Genomic DNA, 12,639 nt, shown 5'->3' with positions numbered 1-12,639 from the left:
TAAGCCCAGTACTTATTCTGCCGGTCTCTTTTGCCAAACCGCTAAGTAACAGGGACATAAACACACCAGCATCGGTTGTCAAGCAATGCAAGGGGGACAAACACAGACACACAAACACACACACGCATATATATATATATACACATATATACGACGGGCTTCTTTCAGTTTCCGTCTACCAAATCCACTCACAAGGCTTTGGTTGGCCCGACGCTATAGTAGAAGACACTTGCCCAAGGTGCCACATAGTGGGACTGAACCCGGAACCATGTGGTTGGTAGACAAGCTACTTACCACACAGCCACTCATAAATATAATGATATGAGAAAATAATGAGGTAATTAAATTATTATTTATCAATTAAAAATTTGACAAACATCCTTTACAGCTGTTTCAGTTCCAGACTTTAATTAATTAATAAGATTAAAAGTTATTTGAAAGTCGAATCTTTCAGAGGTATTATTTATTAATTACCTCTCTATTTTCTTATCCTATTACAATGAATAAATATATATATAAACCACGGTTTACATGGTTACCTTGCAGTTGAGTATTAACTGTAATGTTCAATATTCTTTGTATAGGTAACTAACCGGTACTTTCATAGGATTTTGCTATCCCTGAATGAGGTTTGTAACCTTTATTTGTGCTTTCCAACCCATGCTAGCATGGAAAACGGATGTTAAACGATGATGATGATGATGGTGATGATATATAATCAAAACAAGCAACAAGATTTCAAGAGGTGATGCAGTACAACCGTTTGAAGCGGTTCATTTAAGAGCAACTTGGTTAATAACAGATTAAACCTAAGGGTATCATGTGTACATTGTGTCACCTGTACATTTAAATATTTTTGAAATTAGCAATTATAGGTGCTGCACTTGAACCTAGACAGGAGAAATTAGCTTTAGTGACATATATGATGTGAACTTACCCGCTAGTATTATATATAATAATAAGTTATATATATTTTCTTACTATTCTCTATAATTTCTTATTATTTTGTTTTCTTATTTTGATACCTCTACCTATTAACCTCTTATCTCTTATAAGTTATTAATGTTCTTAAAGAGAGATATAAACTTTCTAGTTACTTAAGTCTAGAAGAGTTGATGATAACATACCCATAATAAAGTACGAATATTTGTGTATATTTGCATGTGTGCACATAGTTAAATATGCGTATGTATCTGTGCACAACTTATTTTTACCGATTTTTAATACAAAGATAGCGTGATTTATTGCCCCAGTGTTCCATAAGTAAATACCAAGAGCAATGTTTATAGAAACCACCTTATAAGTAAATAATTAAATACAGGAATGAATATTAAACTAATTCTATGTAATCTAATGTTGAAAATTGGTACATGTACACAGTTTATCTATTCTGGTTATAATATCATTTTTAGTAATCTTAAATTTTATCTTTACACAACATAACAATATTGTTTATATATGATCATCCATAATAACCCATGATAATTTCCTCTGTATTAACACCATAGGTTTTATTTGTGTCTTGCCCCTTAAACTGATAATTAACATCTTGATTTAGGTTCTTCCCCTACCCAGCCTCCTTTATAGACAATTACTCATACATTTTCTAAATCCTGACAATATTTATGACCATACCCAACTATAAACTGTCAACTCTCTCTGTCTATCCATTCTAAAGAGACACTGATAGATTTGATAGTTGATAAAAAAAAGAAAGAAAAAGACTAATAAATTAAAAGGGAACCACAATCCTTTACAAGCTATGACCCTAACAAACTTCATACGGTTCTTAGAAGTATAGTATATTCTGAGTCACATTAGTGACTGGTTTTCTATTTTCTGCCTTTTCCCCACTGGATGCTGAGCATGCTGGTCAACTTTCTTCTCTTCACTTCTCAATTCTGTTCTTTATAATACATTTGAGGATTTCTTCCAGGCATTCATCCACCATTCTTGTGTTTGGCCCTAAAGCTTTATTTATTTATTGTCCTTGTTTCAAATTACTGTTGTTTATTTTTCTTATGTCCACCCTGTATTATTTTGTTTGCTCGAGCCCTAATTCAGCACAAATCTTGCAGATGCTGCCAATATACAAGGTTCCTAGTCTTATTGTGAAAGGCTTGAAACTAGGTATTAGCATTTTCGGTTGATAACTGATTAAGAATTAAAGTCCTGGTGTCTGTCCTATCTGTATGTTTTCATCATCATCATCATCATCATCGTTTAACGTCCGCTTTCCATGCTAGCATGGGTTGGACGGTTCAACTGGGGTCTGGCAAGCCCGAAGGCTGCACCAGGCCAGTCAGATCTGGCAGTGTTTCTACAGCTGGATGCCCTTCCTAACGCCAACCACTCCGAGAGTGTAGTGGGTGATTTTATGTGCCACCGACACAGGTGCCAGACGAGGCTGGCGAACGGCCACGCTCGGATGGTGTTTGTTACGTGCCCTCAGCACGGAGGCCAGTCGATGGTTTTCTTATGTGCCACCGGCACTGGTACCATAAAGGATACAAATTCCATTGATGTACATCTATTTTGATTTGGTTTTGATTTTGATTTTCACTTGCCTCAACAGGTCTTCTCAAGTGTCACAATAAGGAAGGTATGCACAGGTGGACTGACTACGTCCCAGGTAGGGGCCACGGGATATGGCTTCACTAGTCTTGCCGGGTCTTCTCATGCACAGCGTACTTCCATAGGTCTCGGTCTCTAGTCATTTCCATGGTGAGACCTAACGTCCGAAGTTCGTGCTTCACCACCTCGTCCCAGGTTTTCCTGGGTCTACCTCTTCCACGGGTTCCCTCAACTGCTAGGGATTGGCACTTTCTCACACACCTATCTTCATCCATTCTCGCCACATGACCATACCAGCGCAATCGTCTCTCTTGCACACCACAACTGATGCTTCTTAGGTACAACATTTCTCTCAAGGTACTAACGCTCTGTCGAGTAAGTACACTGACATTACACATCCATCGGAGCATACTGGCTTCATTCCTCACGAGCTTACGCATGTCCTCAGCAGTCACGGCCCATGTTTCACTGCCATGTAGCATAGCTGTTCGTACACATGCATCATACAGTCTGCCTTTTACCCTTAGCGAGAGGCCTTTTGTCACCAGCAGAGGTAAGAGCTCCCTAAACTTTGTCCAGGCTATTCTTATTCTAGCAGTTACACTTTCAGCGCACCCACCCCCACTACTGACTTGGTCACCTAGATAGCGGAAGCTATCAACTACTTCTAGTTTTTTCCCCCGGAAAGTGACGGAAGTTGTTTTCTGCAGATTTTCGGAGGTCAATGCTCCCGAGCATCTGCCACATACAAAAACTATCTTCCCAGTTAGCCTACCTTTGACATTGCTGCACCTCTTATGTGTCCATAGCTTACACTGGGTACATCTTATAGAGTTTCTACCTACACCTTTTCTACAGATCGAGCAGGGCCATCTTCCTGAGGATATTTGTGGATTGTCTACCTTTCTACTTATTAGTACTTTGGTTTTAGCTAGGTTGACTCTAAGGCCCCTCGATTCTAAACCCTCCTTCCACACCTGGAACTTCTGCTCCAGTTCTGATAGTGACTCAGCAATTAGAGCGAGGTCGTCAGCATAGAGGAGCTCCCAAGGGCAGCCTGTCTTGAATTCCTCCACAATTGCCTGGAGGACTATGATAAATAGGAGGGGGCTGAGTACTGAACCCTGGTGGACCCCAACCTCTACTTTGAATTCTTCTGTGTACATGTTGCCAACCCTAACCTTACTTACGGCATCTCTGTACATGGCTTGCACAGCCCTCACCAGCCATTCATCTATCCCTAGTTTCCTCATTGACCACCAGATGAGGGATCGGGGGACCCTATCAAAGGCTTTCTCCATGTCAACGAAAGCCAGGTACAGGGGCTTATCTTTGGCTAGGTATTTCTCCTGCAGCTGCCTTACCAGGAATATAGCATCAGTGGTGCTTTTCCCTGGTAGTATTTAATGCATTTTTCATTTATGAAATAACTGAATCCCAACTTTTGTTAACAGTAAGTTTGTACACACACACACACACACACACACACACACACACAGATCTTTTATCTTTTACTTGTTTCAGTCATTAGCCTGCAGCCATGCTAGAGCACCGCTTTGAAGAATTTTAGTTGAACGAATCGACTCCAGTACTTATTTTTTAAAAAATCCTGCTACTTATTTTATTGTCTCCTCTGCTGAACTTCTAAGTTATAATATACATATACTAGCAGTATCGGGTTTGTAAGGGAAATAACTATATAAGCATTTTTAGAGAGTTACTTCCCTTATATAATAGCAAAAAATGCATTAAAAATGGAAAAAAATTATGGTAAATTTTTTTTAAATCGTAGACTCATCGTAGACATTTTAGAGAGTTACTTCCCTTATAAAATAGCAAAAAAATACATTAAAAATGCGGAAAAATAATGGTAAATTTTTTTTAAATCGTAGACTCATCGTAGACGCGCGCTAATACCCAGAAGGGCTCGATATGAATCACGACTACAAGATAACCCGGTTTTGGTTAAACTGCACCACAAAATGTGGGAGTAGTTAGGAATCTAAATCGTAGGAGACAGGCAGCACACAACTTCAGTTTTATATATAAAGATATTTCGCTTAGGCATTGTGAGATTAATAACTTGGTATGGAACTCATTGTCTTGACAATATGTGATAGCAGTAAGTGAGCATCACTGTTAAACATGCAATGTCATCCACTTCAAGTTTTCTGTGAAAACACGTCTGGCGATGGGAAATATTACCATGCTTGAAAGCAAGTGAGGGCTGGTGAGAGGAAAGGTATTTGATCATGAAAATTCATCTTCAACAGATTGCGTTTATTTATGCAAGACTTGGAAAGTGGATGTTAGCACAATGGTGATGATGATCTCTCTTTCTCTCTCTCTCTCTCTCTCTCTCTCTCACACACACACACACACCACTTTGTAGGGTGCTTGCATTATGAAGTGCAATACAGTATGGTAGTAAGACTTGGGGTCTGATTGTGGAAAATTTGTGAAAGCTAAAAAAAATGAGGTAGTACTTTGTCTTTCACAAAACACTGTCAATTGACACCTCCATAAGTTTAGCCTTATGAAGGGACACTGTTGAAAAGCCCCTCGTGAACTGACTAATGACCAGGCTCAAAGACATGAATATTTGCAAACAACTGCTGGCAGAACCGCAAGATGCCCATTTATGGCATTAAATTGTAACTAGAGATAAGAAATGGATCTATATTCGTAATCCTGGTAAGAGAAACCAGTGACTTCATTCTGGCTAGGCTTCAGAACGTTTGATCAAACAAGGTCAGTTTGAAGCCCATTGTGTGTGTGTGTGTGTGAATTCATGTATGTATGTGTTATTGTGTTTGTCCCCCCCCCACCACTTGGCAACTGGCATTGGCTTGTTTTGCATCCCTGTAACTTAGTAGTGCAAGAAAAGAAACCAACAGAATAATCATCAGACTTTAAAAAAATGAAAAGAAATGCTGAGTTTGGTTTGTTTGACTAAATGGAATGGGATGAGTGGGATTGGTTGTTTGGATGCTGGTGACTTAGCACAGATGACTGGACATGAAAGCCCATTTTGGCAACAGTACTTTTTGGCACTGAAAGTAAAAACCTACACATACCTACACACAGAAATCTATATATATAAAGCTGAAGTTGTCTGTGTGTGTGGAAGGTTTGGTAGCCTTCAACTAACACTATCTCCTCCAAGACCCTGTGACGCAAGTTGACTAAAATTGAGAGTATGATAGAAGAAGGCTTGCTCTTTATTCCATAGAAGAAAAAAATTCAAATCGGACCATGTTAACACCAAAAATTATTTACATCAAAAAGGTGCTTTTTTTCTATGAAAATCCCTATTTTTTAACGATTGTTTGACTGCTGTGTCGCCATTTTCCAGTGTATTTCAACCAGAAAAATGTTCACTTAAAGAGAATAACAAGCTACATAATACAAAATTTTTACTTTTCAAAAATTCCAATTCTAAAGGGTCGGAAAGAATTTTTGCAACTAAAAAACAAACCTGAGCACCGCCGGGTTATACTACGAGTATACACATATAAATAGGGTGAAGGAGAGAGAAAGAGAAGGAGAAATCCCCTTCTTCAGACACATATTTCTAAATGCTTACATGCATAAATATAAAGAATGAGAGAGAGAGAGGAGGGAATGAGAAGAAACAGCAAAATGTCTGATGTCAAATAAGTTTGCATTAAATCAGTGACACCAAAACAGTGACACCAAAACAGGTGACACCAAAACGAAATAGTTGGAAATTGCATGACAAGGTTATTTTTTCTAAAGAAATAATTTCATAGGCACAGGAGTGGCTGTGTGGTAAGTAGCTTGTCTACCAACCACATGGTTCCGGGTTCAGTCCCACTGCATGGCACCTTGGGCAAGTGTCTTCTACTATAGCCTCGGGCCGACCAAAGCCTTGTGAGTGGATTTGGTAGATGGAAACTGAAAGAAGCCCGTCGTATATATATATGTATATATGTGTGTGTGTGCGTGTTTGTGTGTCTGTGTTTGTCCCCTAGCATTGCTTGACAACCGATACTGGTGTGTTTATGTCCCCGTTACTTAGCGGTTCAGCAAAAGAGACTGATAGAATAAGTACTGGGCTTACAAAAGAATAAGTCCCAGGGTCGAGTTGCTCGACTAAAGGTGGTGCTCCAGCATGGCCGCAGTCAAATGACTGAAACAAGTAAAAGAGTAAAAGAGTAAGAGTAAAAGAGAATATAAAGATTTATTTTATTGTTTCATTAAGAATTAAGTTGCTTCTTCAAAAAACTGTTAAAGGTCCTCTATGTAATTTACAGAACAAAAAGAAGTTTTAATACTTTCAGGAACTAAGGTGGAGAGCTGACAGAATTATTAGCATGCCAGGCAAAATGCTTAGTGGTATTACATCCATCTTTATGTTCTGAGTTCAAATTCTGCTGAGGTCAGCTTTGCCTTTCATCCTTTTGAAGTCGATAAAGTACCAGTTGAATGCTGGGGTTAATGTAATTGACGTACCCCCTTCCCCCCAAATTATTGTTCTTGCACCAAAATTTGAAGCTATTAATTTTAGGAATTAAATGAGACCATAACCTCGTGGCCTATGCCAGGGGTGTGACCAACCCACTTATGCGTACCTTTCCTTCATTGGACACTAAACTCTGCTTGCAAAGACCTGTTGAGGCAAGTGAAATCAAAATCAAATTTGATGACTGGCATCTGTGCTAGTGGAGCACTAAGAACACCATCCGAACGTGATCATTGCCAGAGCAGCTTATTGGCTTCCGTGCCGGTGGCACGTAAAAAGCACTATTTGAGCATGATCGTTACCAGGTTGCCTTACTGGCACTTGTGCCAGTGACACATGAAAAAACATTAGAGTGGGGTCGTTGCCAGTTTCCGCTTGACTGGCTCCTGTGCAGATGGCTCATGGCCGTTGCCAGTACTGCCCTAAGCACCCACTACACTCTCAGAGTGGTTGGCGTTAGGAAGGGCATCCAGCTGTAGAAACTCTGCCAGATCAAGTTTGGAGCCTGATGCAGCCATCTGGTTCAACCCATGCTAGCATGGAAAGCGGACGTTAAACGATGATGATGATGATGATGATAAGGTGGTGAGCTAGCAGAATCATTAGTGCATAACACAAATCTTTTTAACCCTTTAGGGTTCAGATTACTTTGTCAAATGTAATGCTTATTTATTCATATTGTTTTGAATTTATCATGCATTATCTCATAGCTTCAAGAGTCTGATGATGGATTGTTTATTTTTAGAATGATATTGTAGGTGTGTGTGAAAGGCCAGATCTAGCTAGTTTGAACAGAAAACAGGTAAAACATTTGGGTTAGATATGGCTGGTTTAAAAGCTAAAGGGTTAAAGGAGAGGACTCAATAAAACTTCTTTGTTCTATGTCCTTCATTTTCTACCTCTTTCTGTCATTGGACTGAGGCCATGATCAAGCACCATCTTGAAGGGCTCAGTCAAACAAATAAGTGACCCCAGTACTTATTTTATGAAGCTAGGTACTTACTCTATCAGCTATTTTGCCAAACCACTAAGTTACAGGAATGTAAACAAACCAACACTGGTTGTCAATCAGTAGTGGAGGACAAACACAAACACACACACACTCATGATGGGCTTCTTTCAGTTTCTGTCAGCCAAATCCACTCACAAGGCTTTATAGTCACCCAGGGACTATAATAAAAGACACTTACCCAAGGTGCCATGCAGTGGGATTGAACCTGGAAGTATGTGGTTGGGAAGCAAACTTCTTACCACATAGCCACATCTGTGCCTAATGGTTGGTATCAATTTTTTGATCCCACAAAAATGAAAGGCAAAATTGATTCTGTCACGATTTGAACAGAGTAAACTATTTCAGTCTTTTTTATCCCTGTTTGTATAAAATTAAGAATTTACTTCTTTATTGGATATTTCGCTTCTGACAGTTTATGACCAAAATATTGTTCTGCTACTGGAGCTCATTAAAATAAAAACATTTAGAAAACAATAGTTTATTCCTTTATTTTATGATTTTAACAACTTGAGTATTGGCCATGAAATGTAACATTCACATGTTCAAAGATTTCTTTCAGCTCAACAGTTTTTAACTATAATCAGATTTTAATAGCCATTATAAAATGATTTATTAATAGAAGTCTATATAGTTGAGTGAAAATAATTCACATTGAATACGAGGAAATATTTCCAGTTCTTAGTTTGAAGTTGCTAGCTGCTTATCTTTGTTTTCATGAGAATAATATCAATTAATGAGCAGCAAAATTGTGTCTTACCTGCACTCAAAGAACAGACAGGTGGAAATAACTGCAGAGAACAAACTTAAAACTACAGGTATTCAGTGTTTTGTTTTTAAAATACTGTAAAGATTGCTACATTTTGGAATGAAGTTACTGTATTGGCTGTCATTTTTTGTAAATGTATGAGTACAAATTCATCACATCCATTGAGTATGCTCAGTAGCTATACAGTAACAGATGAACTCAACATCTTGAGTTTGACCTTTCACTTAAAACCATAGTTTCCGGGAAAATATTTGAATGTCACTGGTATACCCATGTTGTGAAAAATGCAGACAGCTTTATAAACTTCTGCAGGGTCAGTTGTGTGACATACAGCCAAGCGCTGTTGTGGAGAAGAATTGGTCCTTTTCTATTGACCAATGCTGGATGTTGTTGTCGAAGTTTCTTATGAATTTCATCTATTTGCTGACAGTACTTCTCCGCTGTAATGGTTTCGCCTGGGTCCAAAAGCTGTGATGGATGAGACCAGCTGCAGACCACCAAACAGTCACCATGACCTTCTTTTGGTGCAATTTTGGCTTTGGGAAGTGCTATGGAGCTTCATTGGTGTCCAACCACTGAGCTGAGCATCGCTGGTTGTCGTAAAGAATCCGCTTTTCATCGCAAGTCACAATCCTGTTGAGAAACAGGTCATTCTTGTTGTGTAAAAGAAGGGAAAATGACACTTTAAAATGCTGGGGGTTTTTTGTCGTCATTCAATTCATGCAGCACCCATTTCTCAAGTATTGTTGTTTTTCCAATCTCTTTCAAGTGGTTGGAAATTGTATACGTTACGTCTAATTCAGAAGCAAGGCCTCGAACAGTTGTGTGAGGATTGGCTTCCACTAAGGCTCTTAGTTGATCGTTGTCAACATCCGATGGCAGACTACTATGTTTATCATCTTCAAGATTCTTGTCACCGCAACGAAATTTCTTGAACCACCATTGTGCTGTATGTTCATTTGTGGTTCCTGGGCCAAACCCATCGTTGATATCACGAGCTGTTTCAGCAGCTTTTCAGCCTAGCTTGAACTGGAATAAGAAAATTGTGCGAATTTGCTTTTTGTCCATGTTGTATTCAACATTCAACAGAATGAAGTCCTTGGATCCACTGGAGCCTGTCAAACCATCCAGCCTATGCTAGCACAGAACATGAACGTTAAATGATGATGATCATCATCATTATATAGATGGATGTATTCTTACCTTTATTACATGTTCACAAGTATGTACATATATGTGTGCATGTATGTTAATCAGATCCTGTCAAACTGTGTGACCCCAAACACACCAAGTCTGTGTTATCCTTGTTTCAATTCCTTCAGCTTCAGCTTCACTGAATCTGCAGCATTGATTTGAATTTCAAATTCTTAAATGAGACAATATGACATTTCTTCTGAATTGAAACCCTTGATCTGCACCCCAATGGGGCCAGGCCACTGATTGCACTGCTGCTCTCCTACTCTCTTTATGCACACCCACAGAATGGGTTCCTCTCTCTCTCTCTCTCTCTCTCTCTCTCTCTCTCACACCTTCTTCCCATCTGGCCTACCACTGAAAAACAAATTCATCCATAACTTCTGACTTTTATTTCTGACCCCACAGTTGTTCCGATCTTTCCTGCACCACCACTCTCAAAAAAAGATAGGCACATTGGCAACCTCCAATTAAGAAACTCTATAGCATCCAGCACCACACAACCAGGCACTTTTAAGTGTCCTTACTAATGATGCAATGCCTGCCCCTATATTAACAATACTACAATCATCACCAGGCTTAAGTCTCAATACCATATAATCTAGAACTTCTATTGTATCATCTGTAAACTTTACAATGCTCTTTGAATTGGGAAAATAGGCTGTCACCTTCTTGATCAGTTTTTGGAAGAACTTTCAAGGCACTCTACTATGTATGCCTTGCTAACCTGTCATCATACACTTCAATGTAAGCCATTTCATTACTCACCTATCATGTGGCATGTACCCATCATAGTGCTGCATAGTCAAGGAAATAGAAGCAACAGAGTTTCATATTTAAACTTGTTATGATATCACCAAAGGATTGAAATGAATGTTTTCCATTCTAATCCTACATCCTTTCTTAGTTCAATAATCCCATTCTTATCCTTCAATGCCCTTCTTATCTCGGTTTTCCTTCCACCTCACCCTCACCTGCTTCTCCTTCTCATTTCGCTTCCCTTATCTTCTACCCTTCCCATTCCTATTACTTCCTTTCTACATATGAAGCTCACATTGTGTTGCATTGCGTTTCCCATCAGTTGCAGCCAGTTTTCAAAAATAGAGGATGTAAAACACTGCTGTCTTTCTTTTTCCTACTTCTCATGGAAATTAACAATTTCATCGAATTCTTTCCATTGATTTATACATATGATGACAGTGGAGGCGCAATGGCCCAGTGGTTAGGGCAGCGGACTCGCGGTCATAGGATCGCGGTTTGGATTCCCAGACCGGGCGTTGTGAGTGTTTATTGAGCGAAAATACCTAAAGCTCCACGAGGCTCCGGCAGGGGATGGTGGTGATCCCTGCTGTACTCTTTCACCACAACTTTCTCTCACTCTTACTTCCTGTTTCTGTTGTACCTGTATTTCAAAGGGCCGGCCTTGTCACTCTCTGTGTCACGCTGAATATCCCCGAGAACTACGTTAAGGGTACACGTGTCTGTGGAGTGCTCAGCCACTTACATGTTAATTTCACGAGCAGGCTGTTCCGTTGATCGGATCAACCGGAACCCTCGTCGTCGTAACCGACGGAGTGCTTCCATACATATGATGACAATTGCTTCATCTTGTCAGATAACAGGTGTCCCACATTCAGCCTGATTCCTCTGATTTACTTCTGTCTTTGCATGAGCATGGATATGACTTTACATGTTGCTATGCATCTATCATCATAGAACTTTATAAAATATAAAATGCATCAAGAATGGAAAGGACAGTAAGACATCTGTACATCATTGGATTTAAATGGCCAAAGCTTGTATAGCTCTTTTGCCACTTTCTTGGTTACCATAGCAGGTTCCAGGTTTCTTGGTTGCCATACTATGTTGCCATAATAGGTTGCAAGATGCCTGGTACTATTTTGACCACAAGTTTTATGCCAGAGTAGCTTTCCCCTAAAAGTGCTGTCTTCCCCACAGCTTTGTCAAAAATAACAGGAGTGAACCTGTGAGTAATGGTAGTTAAGGGGTGACTCCATACAAACCACAAACTTGTGGGGGAAGTGATGTCTTCCACACAGCTTTTGGCCATTTAAATCCACGAAACTGGAATCTCATCACTGGATGCAGTGGAATGTCAAGCCCAGGACAATCTATTTAACTCATAAATGGGACCCTGATAGGTACTACCATTCTGGGTCAGAACATACCTAGGAGTAGCTGGTAATTAAGGAGTGACTACATGCTCCCCACAACTCTAGAACTGGAATCTCACCACCAGGTGTATGTAATCATGTATGTATGTAAGCATATAAGATGCATACATACATACATACATACATATATACATATATTCATGCATACATGCATATATACATACATACATACATGTATACATACATACATGTATACATACATACATACATATATGCATGCATGCATGCATACATATATACATATATTCATGCATACATGCATACATATATATATATATACATGCATACATGCATACATACATACATGCATGCATGCATGCATACATGCATGCATGCGTGTGTGCATGCATGCATGTGTGCGTGCGTGCATGCATAATACATACATACATATATGCATGCATGCATACATACA

The 12,639-nt window shown here is 39.3% G+C and overlaps 1 long non-coding RNA gene across 2 annotated transcripts in view; it reads left to right on the top strand.

Moving 5' to 3' along the window:
- Positions 1-513: 513 nt before the first annotated feature.
- The window catches only part of LOC118764027, a 19,402-nt gene continuing 7,276 nt past the window's right edge, over positions 514-12,639 (top strand). Inside the window, exons 1-2 of one of the 2 annotated variants that reach the window (XR_004999811.1) lie at positions 514-646; positions 11,975-11,978. This is a non-coding gene — a long non-coding RNA (uncharacterized LOC118764027). Of the gene's footprint in view, positions 647-8,747; positions 8,754-11,974; positions 11,979-12,639 lie in introns of both variants that reach the window. The other variant, XR_004999812.1, reaches the window with a different exon arrangement.

This window comes from Octopus sinensis, linkage group LG6, assembly GCF_006345805.1.
Source record: "Octopus sinensis linkage group LG6, ASM634580v1, whole genome shotgun sequence".
NCBI classification, from domain to species: Eukaryota; Metazoa; Mollusca; class Cephalopoda; order Octopoda; family Octopodidae; genus Octopus; species Octopus sinensis.
This window is presented reverse-complemented; position numbering and strand designations above follow the sequence as displayed.